A 16,446-nucleotide genomic window follows, 5' to 3' on the forward strand; every position below is an offset into this window, starting at 1 on the left:
GATCTGCAAAACTCATGGTTTTTTGGTCTTTGGGGAGGCGGGGGAACATGAATATGTGTTTGTTTTTCGAATTTGAGCTCTATCTGCAATAGGCACTTTTCATCCTATAAGCAGTTTTTCCTAACAAATGCAAGATATAACCTGGGCTATCTCCGCAAGGAGACATCAGATCTGCAAAACTCATAGGTTTTGGGCTTTGGGGAGGCGGGGGAACATGAATATGTGTTTGTTTTTCGAATTTGAGCTCTATCTGCAATGGGCACTTTTCATGCTATTATCAGTTTTTCCTAACAAATGCATTTTATAACATGGGCTATCTCCGCAAGGAGACATCAGATCGGCAAAACTCATGGTTTTTTGGTCTTTGGGGAGGCGGGGGAACATGAATATGTGTTTGTTTTTCGAATTTGAGCTCTATCTGCAATAGGCACTTTTCATCCTATAAGCAGTTTTTCCTAACAAATGCAAGATATAACATGGGCTATCTCCGCAAGGAGACATCAGATCTGCAAAACTCATGGTTTTTTGGTCTTCGGGGAGGCGGGGGAACATGAATATGTGTTTGTTTTTCGAATTTGAGCTCTATCTGCAATGGGCACTTTTCATACTATAAGCAGTTTTTTCAAACAAATGCAAGGTATAACATTGGCTATCTCCGCAAGGAGACATCAGATCTCCAAAACTCATGGTTTTTTGGTCTTCGGGGAGGCGGGGGAACATGAATATGTGTTTGTTTTTTGAATTTGAACTCTATCTGCAATGTGCACTTTTCATGCTATAAGCAGTTTTTTCAAACAAATGCAAGCTATAAGCAATTTTTCCTAACAAATGCAAGATATAACATGGGCTATCTCCGCATGGAGACATCAGATCTGCAAAACTCATAGGTTTTGGGCTTTGGGGAGGCGGGGGAACATGAATATGTGTTTGTTTTTCGAATTTGAGCTCTATCTGCAAAGGGCACTTTTCATCCTATAAACAGTTTTTTCAAACAAATGCAATTTATAACATGGGCTATCTCCGCAAGGAGACATCAGATCTGCAAAACTCATGGTTTTTTGGTCTTTGGGGAGCCGGGGGAACATGAATATGTGTTTGTTTTTCGAATTTGAGCTCTATCTGCAATGGGCACTTTTCATGCTATTATCAGTTTTTCCTAACAAATGCAATTTATAACATGGGCTATCTCCGCAAGGAGATATCAGATCTGCAAAACTCATGGTTTTTTGGTCTTTGGGGAGGCGGGGGAACATGAATATGTGTTTGTTTTTCGAATTTGAGCTCTATCTGCAATAGGCACTTTTCATCCTATAAGCAGTTTTTCCTAACAAATGCAAGATATAACACGGGCTATCTCCGCAAGGAGACATCAGATCTGCAAAACTCATGGTTTTTTGGACTTTGGGGAGCCGGGGGAACATGAATATGTGTTTGTTTTTCGAATTTGAGCTCTATCTGCAATGGGCACTTTTCATGCTATTATCAGTTTTTCCTAACAAATGCAATTTATAACATGGGCTATCTCCGCAAGGAGATATCAGATCTGCAAAACTCATGGTTTTTTGGTCTTTGGGGAGGCGGGGGAACATGAATATGTGTTTGTTTTTCGAATTTGAGCTCTATGTGCAATAGGCACTTTTCATCCTATAAGCAGTTTTTCCTAACAAATGCAAGATATAACACGGGCTATCTCCGCAAGGAGACATCAGATCTGCAAAACTCACGGTTTTTTGGTCTTCGGGGAGGCGGGGGAACATGAATATGTGTTTGTTTTTCGAATTTGAGCTCTATCTGCAATGGGCACTTTTCATGCTATTATCAGTTTTTCCTAACAAATGCAATTTATAACATGGGCTATCTCCGCAAGGAGACATCAGATCTGCAAAACTCATGGTATTTTGGTCTTTGGGGAGGCGGGGGAACATGAATATGTGTTTGTTTTTCGAATTTGAGCTCTATCTGCAATGGGCACTTTTCATGCTATTATCAGTTTTTCCTAACAAATGCAATTTATAACATGGGCTATCTCCGCAAGGAGACATCAGATCTGCAAAACTCATGGTTTTTTGGTCTTTGGGGAGGCGGGGGAACATGAATATGTGTTTGTTTTTCGAATTTGAGCTCTATCTGCAATAGGCACTTTTCATCCTATAAGCAGTTTTTCCTAACAAATGCAAGATATAACATGGGCTATCTCCGCAAGGAGACATCAGATCTGCAAAACTCATGGTTTTTTGGTCTTCGGGGTGGCGGGGGAACATGAATATGTGTTTGTTTTTCGAATTTGAGCTCTATCTGCAATAGGCACTTAATGCTAAAAGCAGTTTTTCCTAACAAATGCAAGATATAACCTGGGCTATCTCCGCAAGGAGACATCAGATCTGCAAAACTCGTGGTTTTTTGGTCTTCGGGGAGGCGGGGGAACATGAATATGTGTTTGTTTTTCGAATTTGAGCTCTATCTGCAATGGGCACTTTTCATGCTAATAAGCAGTTTTTCCTAACAAATGCAAGATATAACATGGGCTATCTCCGCAAGGAGACATCAGATCTGCAAAACTCATAGGTTTTGGGCTTTGGGGAGGCGGGAGAACATGAATATGTGTTTGTTTTTCGAATTTGACCTCTATCTGCAATGGGCACTTTTCATACTATAAGCAGTTTTTCCTAACAAATGCAAGATATATCATGGGCTATCAACGCAAGGAAACTTCAGATCTGCAAAAGTCATGGTTTTTTGGTCTTCGGGAGGCAGGGGAACAGGAATACGTGTTTGTTTTGCGAATTTGAGCTTTTTCTGCAATGGGCACTTTTCATACTATAAGCAGTTTTTCCTAACAAATGCAAGATATCGCATGGGCTATCTCCGCAAGGAAACTTCAGATCTGCAAAAGTCATGGTTTTTTCGTCTTCGGGGAGGCAGGGGAACATGAATATGTGTTTGTTTTGCGAATTTTAGCTCTATCTGCAATGGGCACTTTTCATGCTATAAGCAGTTTTTCCTAACAAATGCAAGATATAGCATGGGCTATCTCCGCAAGGAAACTTCAGATCTGCAAAAGTCATGGTTTTTTGGTCTTCGGGGAGTCAGGGGAACAGGAATACGTGTTTGTTTTGCGAATTTGAGCTCTTTCTGCAATGGGCACTTTTCATACTATAAGCAGTTTTTCCTAACAAATGCAAGATATAACATGGGCTATCTCCGCAAGGAAACTTCAGATCTGCAAAAGTCATGGTTTTTTGGTGTTCAGTGAGCCGGGGGAACATGAATACGTGTTTGTTTTTCGAATTTGAGCTCTTTCTGCAATGGGCACTTTTCATGCTCTAAGCAGTTTTTCCTAACAAATGCAAGATATAGCATGGGCTATCTCCGCAAGGAAACTTCACATCTGCAAAAGTCATGGTTTTTTGGTCTTCGGGAGGCAGGGGAACAGGAATATGTGTTTGTTTTTTGAATTTGAGCTTTTTCTGCAATGGGCACTTTTCATACTATAAGCAGTTTTTCCTAACAAATGCAAGATATAGCATGGGCTATCTCCGCAAGGAAACTTCAGATCTACAAAAGTCATGGTTTTTTGGTCTTCGGGGAGTCAGGGGAACAGGAATATGTGTTTGTTTTGCGAATTTGAGCTCTATCTGCAATGGGCACTTTTCATGCTATAAGCAGTTTTTCCTAACAAATGCAAGATATAACATGGGCTATCTCCGCAAGGAAACTTCAGATCTGCAAAACTCATGGTTTTTTGGTGTTCAGTGAGCCGGGGGAACATGAATACGTGTTTGTTTTTCGAATTTGAGCTCTTTCTGCAATGGGCACTTTTCATGCTCTAAGCAGTTTTTCCTAACAAATGCAAGATATAGCATGGGCTATCTCTGCAAGGAAACTTCAGATCTGCAAAAGTCATGGTTTTTTGATCTTCGGGGAGGCAGGGGAACAGGAATATGTGTTTGTTTTTCGAATTTGAGCTCTTTCTGCAATGGGCACTTTTCATACTTTAGCAGTTTTTCCTAACAAATGCAAGATATAACATGGGCTATCTCCGCAAGGAAACTTCAGATCTGCAAAAGTCATGGTTTTTTGATCTTCGGGGAGGCAGGGGAACAGGAATATGTGTTTGTTTTTCGAATTTGAGCTCTTTCTGCAATGGGCACTTTTCATACTATAAGCAGTTTTTCCTAACAAATGCAAGATATAACATGGGCTATATCCGCAAGGAAACTTCAGATCTGCAAAAGTCATGTTTTTTTGGTGTTCAGTGAGCCGGGGGAACATGAATACGTGTTTGTTTTTCGAATTTGAGCTCTTTCTGCAATGGGCACTTTTCATGCTCTAAGCAGTTTTTCCTAACAAATGCAAGATATAGCATGGGCTATCTCCGCAAGGAAACTTCACATCTGCAAAAGTCATGGTTTTTTGGTCTTCGGGAGGCAGGGGAACAGGAATATGTGTTTGTTTTTCGAATTTGAGCTTTTTCTGCAATGGGCACTTTTCATACTATAAGCAGTTTTTCCTAACAAATGCAAGATATAGCATGGGCTATCTCCGCAAGGAAACTTCAGATCTGCAAAAGTCATGGTTTTTTCGTCTTCGGGGAGGCAGGGGAACAGGAATATGTGTTTGTTTTTCGAATTTTAGCTCTATCTGCAATGGGCACTTTTCATGCTATAAGCAGTTTTTCCTAACAAATGCAAGATATAGCATGGGCTATCTCCGCAAGGAAACTTCAGATCTGCAAAAGTCATGGTTTTTTGGTCTTCGGGGAGTCAGGGGAACAGGAATATGTGTTTGTTTTGCGAATTTGAGCTCTTTCTGCAATGGGCACTTTTCATGCTAATAAGCAGTTTTTCCTAACAAATGCAAGATATAACATGGGCTATCTCCGCAAGGAGACATCAGATCTGCAAAACTCATAGGTTTTGGGCTTTGGGGAGGCGGGAGAACATGAATATGTGTTTGTTTTTCGAATTTGACCTCTATCTGCAATGGGCACTTTTCATACTATAAGCAGTTTTTCCTAACAAATGCAAGATATATCATGGGCTATCTCCGCAAGGAAACTTCAGATCTGCAAAAGTCATGGTTTTTTGGTCTTCGGGAGGCAGGGGAACAGGAATACGTGTTTGTTTTGCGAATTTGAGCTTTTTCTGCAATGGGCACTTTTCATACTATAAGCAGTTTTTCCTAACAAATGCAAGATATCGCATGGGCTATCTCCGCAAGGAAACTTCAGATCTGCAAAAGTCATGGTTTTTTCGTCTTCGGGGAGGCAGGGGAACAGGAATATGTGTTTGTTTTGCGAATTTTAGCTCTATCTGCAATGGGCACTTTTCATGCTATAAGCAGTTTTTCCTAACAAATGCAAGATATAGCATGGGCTATCTCCGCAAGGAAACTTCAGATCTGCAAAAGTCATGGTTTTTTGGTCTTCGGGGAGTCAGGGGAACAGGAATACGTGTTTGTTTTGCGAATTTGAGCTCTTTCTGCAATGGGCACTTTTCATACTATAAGCAGTTTTTCCTAACAAATGCAAGATATAACATGGGCTATCTCCGCAAGGAAACTTCAGATCTGCAAAAGTCATGGTTTTTTGGTGTTCAGTGAGCCGGGGGAACATGAATACGTGTTTGTTTTTCGAATTTGAGCTCTTTCTGCAATGGGCACTTTTCATGCTCTAAGCAGTTTTTCCTAACAAATGCAAGATATAGCATGGGCTATCTCCGCAAGGAAACTTCACATCTGCAAAAGTCATGGTTTTTTGGTCTTCGGGAGGCAGGGGAACAGGAATATGTGTTTGTTTTTTGAATTTGAGCTTTTTCTGCAATGGGCACTTTTCATACTATAAGCAGTTTTTCCTAACAAATGCAAGATATAGCATGGGCTATCTCCGCAAGGAAACTTCAGATCTACAAAAGTCATGGTTTTTTGGTCTTCGGGGAGTCAGGGGAACAGGAATATGTGTTTGTTTTGCGAATTTGAGCTCTATCTGCAATGGGCACTTTTCATGCTATAAGCAGTTTTTCCTAACAAATGCAAGATATAACATGGGCTATCTCCGCAAGGAAACTTCAGATCTGCAAAACTCATGGTTTTTTGGTGTTCAGTGAGCCGGGGGAACATGAATACGTGTTTGTTTTTCGAATTTGAGCTCTTTCTGCAATGGGCACTTTTCATGCTCTAAGCAGTTTTTCCTAACAAATGCAAGATATAGCATGGGCTATCTCTGCAAGGAAACTTCAGATCTGCAAAAGTCATGGTTTTTTGATCTTCGGGGAGGCAGGGGAACAGGAATATGTGTTTGTTTTTCGAATTTGAGCTCTTTCTGCAATGGGCACTTTTCATACTTTAGCAGTTTTTCCTAACAAATGCAAGATATAACATGGGCTATCTCCGCAAGGAAACTTCAGATCTGCAAAAGTCATGGTTTTTTGATCTTCGGGGAGGCAGGGGAACAGGAATATGTGTTTGTTTTTCGAATTTGAGCTCTTTCTGCAATGGGCACTTTTCATACTATAAGCAGTTTTTCCTAACAAATGCAAGATATAACATGGGCTATATCCGCAAGGAAACTTCAGATCTGCAAAAGTCATGTTTTTTTGGTGTTCAGTGAGCCGGGGGAACATGAATACGTGTTTGTTTTTCGAATTTGAGCTCTTTCTGCAATGGGCACTTTTCATGCTCTAAGCAGTTTTTCCTAACAAATGCAAGATATAGCATGGGCTATCTCCGCAAGGAAACTTCACATCTGCAAAAGTCATGGTTTTTTGGTCTTCGGGAGGCAGGGGAACAGGAATATGTGTTTGTTTTTCGAATTTGAGCTTTTTCTGCAATGGGCACTTTTCATACTATAAGCAGTTTTTCCTAACAAATGCAAGATATAGCATGGGCTATCTCCGCAAGGAAACTTCAGATCTGCAAAAGTCATGGTTTTTTCGTCTTCGGGGAGGCAGGGGAACAGGAATATGTGTTTGTTTTTCGAATTTTAGCTCTATCTGCAATGGGCACTTTTCATGCTATAAGCAGTTTTTCCTAACAAATGCAAGATATAGCATGGGCTATCTCCGCAAGGAAACTTCAGATCTGCAAAAGTCATGGTTTTTTGGTCTTCGGGGAGTCAGGGGAACAGGAATATGTGTTTGTTTTGCGAATTTGAGCTCTTTCTGCAATGGGCACTTTTCATACTATAAGCAGTTTTTCCTAACAAATGCAAGATATAACATGGGCTATCTCCGCAAGGAAACTTCAGATCTGCAAAAGTCATGGTTTTTTGGTGTTCAGTGAGCCGGGGGAACATGAATACGTGTTTGTTTTTCGAAGTTGAGCTCTTTCTGCAATGGGCACTTTTCATGCTCTAAGCAGTTTTTCCTAACAAATGCAAGATATAGCATGGGCTATCTCCGCAAGGAAACTTCACATCTGCAAAAGTCATGGTTTTTTGGTCTTCGGGAGGCAGGGGAACAGGAATATGTGTTTGTTTTTCGAATTTGAGCTTTTTCTGCAATGGGCACTTTTCATACTATAAGCAGTTTTTCCTAACAAATGCAAGATATAGCATGGGCTATCTCCGCAAGGAAACTTCAGATCTGCAAAAGTCATGGTTTTTTGGTCTTCGGGGAGTCAGGGGAACAGGAATATGTGTTTGTTTTGCGAATTTGAGCTCTATCTGCAATGGGCACTTTTCATGCTATAAGCAGTTTTTCCTAACAAATGCAAGATATAACATGGGCTATCTCCGCAAGGAAACTTCAGATCTGCAAAACTCATGGTTTTTTGGTGTTCAGTGAGCCGGGGGAACATGAATACGTGTTTGTTTTTCGAATTTGAGCTCTTTCTGCAATGGGCACTTTTCATGCTCTAAGCAGTTTTTCCTAACAAATGCAAGATATAGCATGGGCTATCTCTGCAAGGAAACTTCAGATCTGCAAAAGTCATGGTTTTTTGATCTTCGGGGAGGCAGGGGAACAGGAATATGTGTTTGTTTTTCGAATTTTAGCTCTTTCTGCAATGGGCACTTTTCATACTATAAGCAGTTTTTCCTAACAAATGCAAGATATAACATGGGCTATATCCGCAAGGAAACTTCAGATCTGCAAAAGTCATGTTTTTTTGGTGTTCAGTGTGCCGGGGGAACATGAATACGTGTTTGTTTTTCGAATTTGAGCTCTTTCTGCAATGGGCACTTTTCATGCTCTAAGCAGTTTTTCCTAACAAATGCAAGATATAGCATGGGCTATCTCCGCAAGGAAACTTCACATCTGCAAAAGTCATGGTTTTTTGGTCTTCGGGGAGTCAGGGGAACAGGAATACGTGTTTGTTTTGCGAATTTGAGCTCTTTCTGCAATGGGCACTTTTCATACTATAAGCAGTTTTTCCTAACAAATGCAAGATATAACATGGGCTATCTCCGCAAGGAAACTTCAGATCTGCAAAAGTCATGGTTTTTTGGTGTTCAGTGAGCCGGGGGAACATGAATACGTGTTTGTTTTTCGAATTTGAGCTCTTTCTGCAATGGGCACTTTTCATGCTCTAAGCAGTTTTTCCTAACAAATGCAAGATATAGCATGGGCTATCTCTGCAAGGAAACTTCACATCTGCAAAAGTCATGGTTTTTTGGTCTTCGGGAGGCAGGGGAACAGGAATATGTGTTTGTTTTTTGAATTTGAGCTTTTTCTGCAATGGGCACTTTTCATACTATAAGCAGTTTTTCCTAACAAATGCAAGATATAGCATGGGCTATCTCCGCAAGGAAACTTCAGATCTGCAAAAGTCATGGTTTTTTGGTCTTCGGGGAGTCAGGGGAACAGGAATATGTGTTTGTTTTGCGAATTTGAGCTCTTTCTGCAATGGGCACTTTTCATACTATAAGCAGTTTTTCCTAACAAATGCAAGATATAACATGGGCTATCTCCGCAAGGAAACTTCAGATCTGCAAAAGTCATGGTTTTTTGGTGTTCAGTGAGCCGGGGGAACATGAATACGTGTTTGTTTTTCGAATTTGAGCTCTTTCTGCAATGGGCACTTTTCATGCTCTAAGCAGTTTTTCCTAACAAATGCAAGATATCGCATGGGCTATCTCCGCAAGGAAACTTCACATCTGCAAAAGTCATGGTTTTTTGGTCTTCGGGAGGCAGGGGAACAGGAATATGTGTTTGTTTTGCGAATTTGAGCTTTTTCTGCAATGGGCACTTTTCATACTATAAGCAGTTTTTCCTAACAAATGCAAGATATAGCATGGGCTATCTCCGCAAGGAAACTTCACATCTGCAAAAGTCATGGTTTTTTGATCTTCGGGGAGGCAGGGGAACAGGAATATGTGTTTGTTTTTCGAATTTGAGCTTTTTCTGCAATGGGCACTTTTCATACTATAAGCAGTTTTTCCTAACAAATGCAAGATATAGCATGGGCTATCTCCGCAAGGAAACTTCAGATCTGCAAAAGTCATGGTTTTTTGGTCTTCAGGGAGGCAGGGGAACAGGAATATGTGTTTGTTTTGCGAATTTGAGCTCTATCTGCAATGGGCACTTTTCATACTATAAGCAGTTTTTCCTAACAAATGCAAGATATATCATGGGCTATCTCCGCAAGGAAACTTCAGATCTGCAAAAGTCATGGTTTTTTGGTCTTCGGGAGGCAGGGGAACAGGAATACGTGTTTGTTTTGCGAATTTGAGCTTTTTCTGCAATGGGCACTTTTCATACTATAAGCAGTTTTTCCTAACAAATGCAAGATATCGCATGGGCTATCTCCGCAAGGAAACTTCAGATCTGCAAAAGTCATGGTTTTTTCGTCTTCGGGGAGGCAGGGGAACAGGAATATGTGTTTGTTTTGCGAATTTTAGCTCTATCTGCAATGGGCACTTTTCATGCTATAAGCAGTTTTTCCTAACAAATGCAAGATATAGCATGGGCTATCTCCGCAAGGAAACTTCAGATCTGCAAAAGTCATGGTTTTTTGGTCTTCGGGGAGTCAGGGGAACAGGAATACGTGTTTGTTTTGCGAATTTGAGCTCTTTCTGCAATGGGCACTTTTCATACTATAAGCAGTTTTTCCTAACAAATGCAAGATATAACATGGGCTATCTCCGCAAGGAAACTTCAGATCTGCAAAAGTCATGGTTTTTTGGTGTTCAGTGAGCCGGGGGAACATGAATACGTGTTTGTTTTTCGAATTTGAGCTCTTTCTGCAATGGGCACTTTTCATGCTCTAAGCAGTTTTTCCTAACAAATGCAAGATATAGCATGGGCTATCTCCGCAAGGAAACTTCACATCTGCAAAAGTCATGGTTTTTTGGTCTTCGGGAGGCAGGGGAACAGGAATATGTGTTTGTTTTTTGAATTTGAGCTTTTTCTGCAATGGGCACTTTTCATACTATAAGCAGTTTTTCCTAACAAATGCAAGATATAGCATGGGCTATCTCCGCAAGGAAACTTCAGATCTACAAAAGTCATGGTTTTTTGGTCTTCGGGGAGTCAGGGGAACAGGAATATGTGTTTGTTTTGCGAATTTGAGCTCTATCTGCAATGGGCACTTTTCATGCTATAAGCAGTTTTTCCTAACAAATGCAAGATATAACATGGGCTATCTCCGCAAGGAAACTTCAGATCTGCAAAACTCATGGTTTTTTGGTGTTCAGTGAGCCGGGGGAACATGAATACGTGTTTGTTTTTCGAATTTGAGCTCTTTCTGCAATGGGCACTTTTCATGCTCTAAGCAGTTTTTCCTAACAAATGCAAGATATAGCATGGGCTATCTCTGCAAGGAAACTTCAGATCTGCAAAAGTCATGGTTTTTTGATCTTCGGGGAGGCAGGGGAACAGGAATATGTGTTTGTTTTTCGAATTTGAGCTCTTTCTGCAATGGGCACTTTTCATACTTTAGCAGTTTTTCCTAACAAATGCAAGATATAACATGGGCTATCTCCGCAAGGAAACTTCAGATCTGCAAAAGTCATGGTTTTTTGATCTTCGGGGAGGCAGGGGAACAGGAATATGTGTTTGTTTTTCGAATTTGAGCTCTTTCTGCAATGGGCACTTTTCATACTATAAGCAGTTTTTCCTAACAAATGCAAGATATAACATGGGCTATATCCGCAAGGAAACTTCAGATCTGCAAAAGTCATGTTTTTTTGGTGTTCAGTGAGCCGGGGGAACATGAATACGTGTTTGTTTTTCGAATTTGAGCTCTTTCTGCAATGGGCACTTTTCATGCTCTAAGCAGTTTTTCCTAACAAATGCAAGATATAGCATGGGCTATCTCCGCAAGGAAACTTCACATCTGCAAAAGTCATGGTTTTTTGGTCTTCGGGAGGCAGGGGAACAGGAATATGTGTTTGTTTTTCGAATTTGAGCTTTTTCTGCAATGGGCACTTTTCATACTATAAGCAGTTTTTCCTAACAAATGCAAGATATAGCATGGGCTATCTCCGCAAGGAAACTTCAGATCTGCAAAAGTCATGGTTTTTTCGTCTTCGGGGAGGCAGGGGAACAGGAATATGTGTTTGTTTTTCGAATTTTAGCTCTATCTGCAATGGGCACTTTTCATGCTATAAGCAGTTTTTCCTAACAAATGCAAGATATAGCATGGGCTATCTCCGCAAGGAAACTTCAGATCTGCAAAAGTCATGGTTTTTTGGTCTTCGGGGAGTCAGGGGAACAGGAATATGTGTTTGTTTTGCGAATTTGAGCTCTTTCTGCAATGGGCACTTTTCATACTATAAGCAGTTTTTCCTAACAAATGCAAGATATAACATGGGCTATCTCCGCAAGGAAACTTCAGATCTGCAAAAGTCATGGTTTTTTGGTGTTCAGTGAGCCGGGGGAACATGAATACGTGTTTGTTTTTCGAAGTTGAGCTCTTTCTGCAATGGGCACTTTTCATGCTCTAAGCAGTTTTTCCTAACAAATGCAAGATATAGCATGGGCTATCTCCGCAAGGAAACTTCACATCTGCAAAAGTCATGGTTTTTTGGTCTTCGGGAGGCAGGGGAACAGGAATATGTGTTTGTTTTTCGAATTTGAGCTTTTTCTGCAATGGGCACTTTTCATACTATAAGCAGTTTTTCCTAACAAATGCAAGATATAGCATGGGCTATCTCCGCAAGGAAACTTCAGATCTGCAAAAGTCATGGTTTTTTGGTCTTCGGGGAGTCAGGGGAACAGGAATATGTGTTTGTTTTGCGAATTTGAGCTCTATCTGCAATGGGCACTTTTCATGCTATAAGCAGTTTTTCCTAACAAATGCAAGATATAGCATGGGCTATCTCTGCAAGGAAACTTCAGATCTGCAAAAGTCATGGTTTTTTGGTCTTCGGGAGGCAGGGGAACAGGAATATGTGTTTGTTTTTTGAATTTGAGCTCTGTGAAATTGGCACTTTTCATACTATAAGCAGTTTTTCCTAACAAATGCAAGATATATCATGGGCTATCTCCGCAAGGAAACTTCAGATCTGCAAAAGTCATGGTTTTTTGGTCTTCGGGAGGCAGGGGAACAGGAATATGTGTTTGTTTTTCGAATTTGAGCTTTTTCTGCAATGGGCACTTTTCATACTATAAGCAGTTTTTCCTAACAAATGCAAGATATAGCATGGGCTATCTCCGCAAGGAAACTTCAGATCTGCAAAAGTCATGGTTTTTTCGTCTTCGGGGAGGCAGGGGAACAGGAATATGTGTTTGTTTTTCTGAATTTCAGCTCTTTGTGCAATGGGCACTTTTCATACTATAAGCAGTTTTTCCTAACAAATGCAAGATATAGCATGGGCTATCTCCGCAAGGAAACTTCAGATCTGCAAAAGTCATGGTTTTTTGGTCTTCGCGGAGGCAGGGGAACATGAATATGTGTTTGTTTTTTGAATTTGAGCTCTTTGTGAAATGGGCACTTTTCATACTATAAGCAGTTTTTCCTAACAAATGCAAGATATATCATGGGCTATCTCCGCAAGGAAACTTCAGATCTGCAAAACTCATGGTTTTTTGGTGTTCAGTGAGCCGGGGGAACATGAATACGTGTTTGTTTTTCGAATTTGAGCTCTTTCTGCAATGGGCACTTTTCATACTATAAGCAGTTTTTCCTAACAAATGCAAGATATAGCATGGGCTATCTCCGCAAGGAAACTTCAGATCTGCAAAAGTCATGGTTTTTTGGTCTTCGGGGAGGCAGGGGAACAGGAATACGTGTTTGTTTTGCGAATTTGAGCTCTATCTGCAATGGGCACTTTTCATGCTATAAGCAGTTTTTCCTAACAACTGCAAGATATATCATGGGCTATCTCCGCAAGGAAACTTCAGATCTGCAGAACTCATGGTTTTTTGGTGTTCAGTGAGCCGGGGGAACATGAATACGTGTTTGTTTTTCGAATTTGAGCTCTTTCTGCAATGAGCACTTTTCTCACTCTAAGAAGTTTTTCCTAACAAATGCAAGATATAACATGGGCTATCTCCGCAAGGAAACTTCAGATCTGCAAAAGTCATGGTTTTTTGGTGTTCAGTGAGCCGGGGGAACATGAATACGTGTTTGTTTTTCGAATTTGAGCTCTTTCTGCAATGGGCACTTTTCATGCTCTAAGCAGTTTTTCCTAACAAATGCAAGATATAGCATGGGCTATCTCCGCAAGGAAACTTCAGATCTGCAAAAGTCATGGTTTTTTCGTCTTCGGGGAGGCAGGGGAACAGGAATATGTGTTTGTTTTTCGAATTTGAGCTTTTTCTGCAATGGGCACTTTTCATACTATAAGCAGTTTTTCCTAACAAATGCAAGATATAGCATGGGCTATCTCCGCAAGGAAACTTCAGATCTGCAAAAGTCATGGTTTTTTGGTCTTCGGGAGGCAGGGGAACAGGAATATGTGTTTGTTTTTCGAATTTGAGCTTTTTCTGCAATGGGCACTTTTCATACTATAAGCAGTTTTTCCTAACAAATGCAAGATATAGCATGGGCTATCTCCACAAGGAAACTTCAGATCTGCAAAAGTCATGGTTTTTTCGTCTTCGGGGAGGCAGGGGAACAGGAATATGTGTTTGTTTTTCTGAATTTCAGCTCTTTGTGCAATGGGCACTTTTCATACTATAAGCAGTTTTTCCTAACAAATGCAAGATATAGCATGGGCTATCTCCGCAAGGAAACTTCAGATCTGCAAAAGTCATGGTTTTTTCGTCTTCGGGGAGGCAGGGGAACAGGAATATGTGTTTGTTTTGCGAATTTGAGCTCTATCTGCAATGGGCACTTTTCATGCTATAAGCAGTTTTTCCTAACAAATGTAAGATATAGCATGGGCTATCTCCGTAAGGAAACTTCAGATCTGCAGAACTCATGGTTTTTTGGTGTTCAGTGAGCCGGGGGAACATGAATACGTGTTTGTTTTTCGAATTTGAGCTCTTTCTGTAATGGGCACTTTTCTCACTCTAAGCAGTTTTTCCTAACAAATGCAAGATATAGCATGGGCTATCTCTGCAAGGAAACTTCAGATCTGCAAAAGTCATGGTTTTTTGGTCTTCGGGGAGGCAGGGGAACAGGAATATGTGTTTGTTTTGCGAATTTGAGCTCTATCTGCAATGGGCACTTTTCATGCTATAAGCAGTTTTTCCTAACAAATGCAAGATATATCATGGGCTATCTCCGCAAGGAAACTTCAGATCTGCAAAACTCATGGTTTTTTGGTGTTCAGTGAGCCTGGGGAACATGAATACGTGTTTGTTTTTCGAATTTGAGCTCTTTCTGCAATGGGCACTTTTCATGCTCTAAGCAGTTTTTCCTAACAAATGCAAGATATAGCATGGGCTATCTCCGCAAGGAAACTTCACATCTGCAAAAGTCATGGTTTTTTGATCTTCGGGGAGGCAGGGGAACAGGAATATGTGTTTGTTTTTCGAATTTGAGCTCTATCTGCAATGGGCACTTTTCATACTATAAGCAGTTTTTCCTAACAAATGCAAGATATTGCATGGGCTATCTCCGCAAGGAAACTTCAGATCTGCAAAAGTCATGGTTTTTTGGTCTTCGGGGAGGCAGGGGAACAGGAATATGTGTTTGTTTTTCGAATTTGAGCTTTTTCTGCAATGGGCACTTTTCATACTATAAGCAGTTTTTCCTAACAAATGCAAGATATAGCATGGGCTATCTCCGCAAGGAAACTTCAGATCTGCAAAAGTCATGGTTTTTTGGTCTTCGGGGAGGCAGGGGAACAGGAATATGTGTTTGTTTTGCGAATTTGAGCTCTATCTGCAATGGGCACTTTTCATGCTATAAGCAGTTTTTCCTAACAAATGCAAGATATATCATGGGCTATCTCCGCAAGGAAACTTCAGATCTGCAAAACTCATGGTTTTTTGGTGTTCAGTGAGCCGGGGGAACATGAATACGTGTTTGTTTTTCGAATTTGAGCTCTTTCTGCAATGGGCACTTTTCATGCTCTAAGCAGTTTTTCCTAACAAATGCAAGATAGAGCATGGGCTATCTCCGCAAGGAAACTTCACATCAGCAAAAGTCATGGTTTTTTGGTCTTCGGGAGGCAGGGGAACAGGAATATGTGTTTGTTTTTCGAATTTGAGCTTTTTCTGCAATGGGCACTTTTCATACTATAAGCAGTTTTTCCTAACAAATGCAAGATATAGCATGGGCTATCTCCGCAAGGAAACTTCAGATCTGCAAAAGTCATGGTTTTTTCGTCTTCGGGGAGGCAGGGGAACAGGAATATGTGTTTGTTTTTCGAATTTGAGCTTTTTCTGCAATGGGCACTTTTCATACTATAAGCAGTTTTTCCTAACAAATGCAAGATATAGCATGGGCTATCTCCGCAAGGAAACTTCAGATCTGCAAAAGTCATGGTTTTTTGGTCTTCGGGGAGTCAGGGGAACAGGAATATGTGTTTGTTTTGCGAATTTGAGCTCTATCTGCAATGGGCACTTTTCATGCTATAAGCAGTTTTTCCTAACAAATGCAAGATATAACATGGGCTATCTCCGCAAGGAAACTTCAGATCTGCAAAAGTCATGGTTTTTTGGTGTTCAGTGAGCCGGGGGAACATGAATACGTGTTTGTTTTTCGAATTTGAGCTCTTTCTGCAATGGGCACTTTTCTCACTCTAAGCAGTTTTTCCTAACAAATGCAAGATATAGCATGGGCTATCTCCGCAAGGAAACTTCAGATCTGCAAAACTCATGGTTTTTTGGTGTTCAGTGAGCCGGGGGAACATGAATACGTGTTTGTTTTTCGAATTTGAGCTCTTTCTGCAATGGGCACTTTTCATGCTCTAAGCAGTTTTTCCTAAAAAATGCAAGATATAGCATGGGCGATCTCTGCAACGAAACTTCAGATCTGCAAAAGTCATGGTTTTTTGATCTTCGGGGAGGCAGGGGAACAGGAATATGTGTTTGTTTTACGAATTTGAGCTCTTTCTGCAATGGGCACTTTTCATACTATAAGCAGTTTTTCCTAACAAATGCAAGATATAACAAG

Source organism: Vipera berus (genome assembly GCF_964194415.1).
Source record: "Vipera berus genome assembly, chromosome: 10".
Classification (NCBI taxonomy): Eukaryota; Metazoa; Chordata; class Lepidosauria; order Squamata; family Viperidae; genus Vipera; species Vipera berus.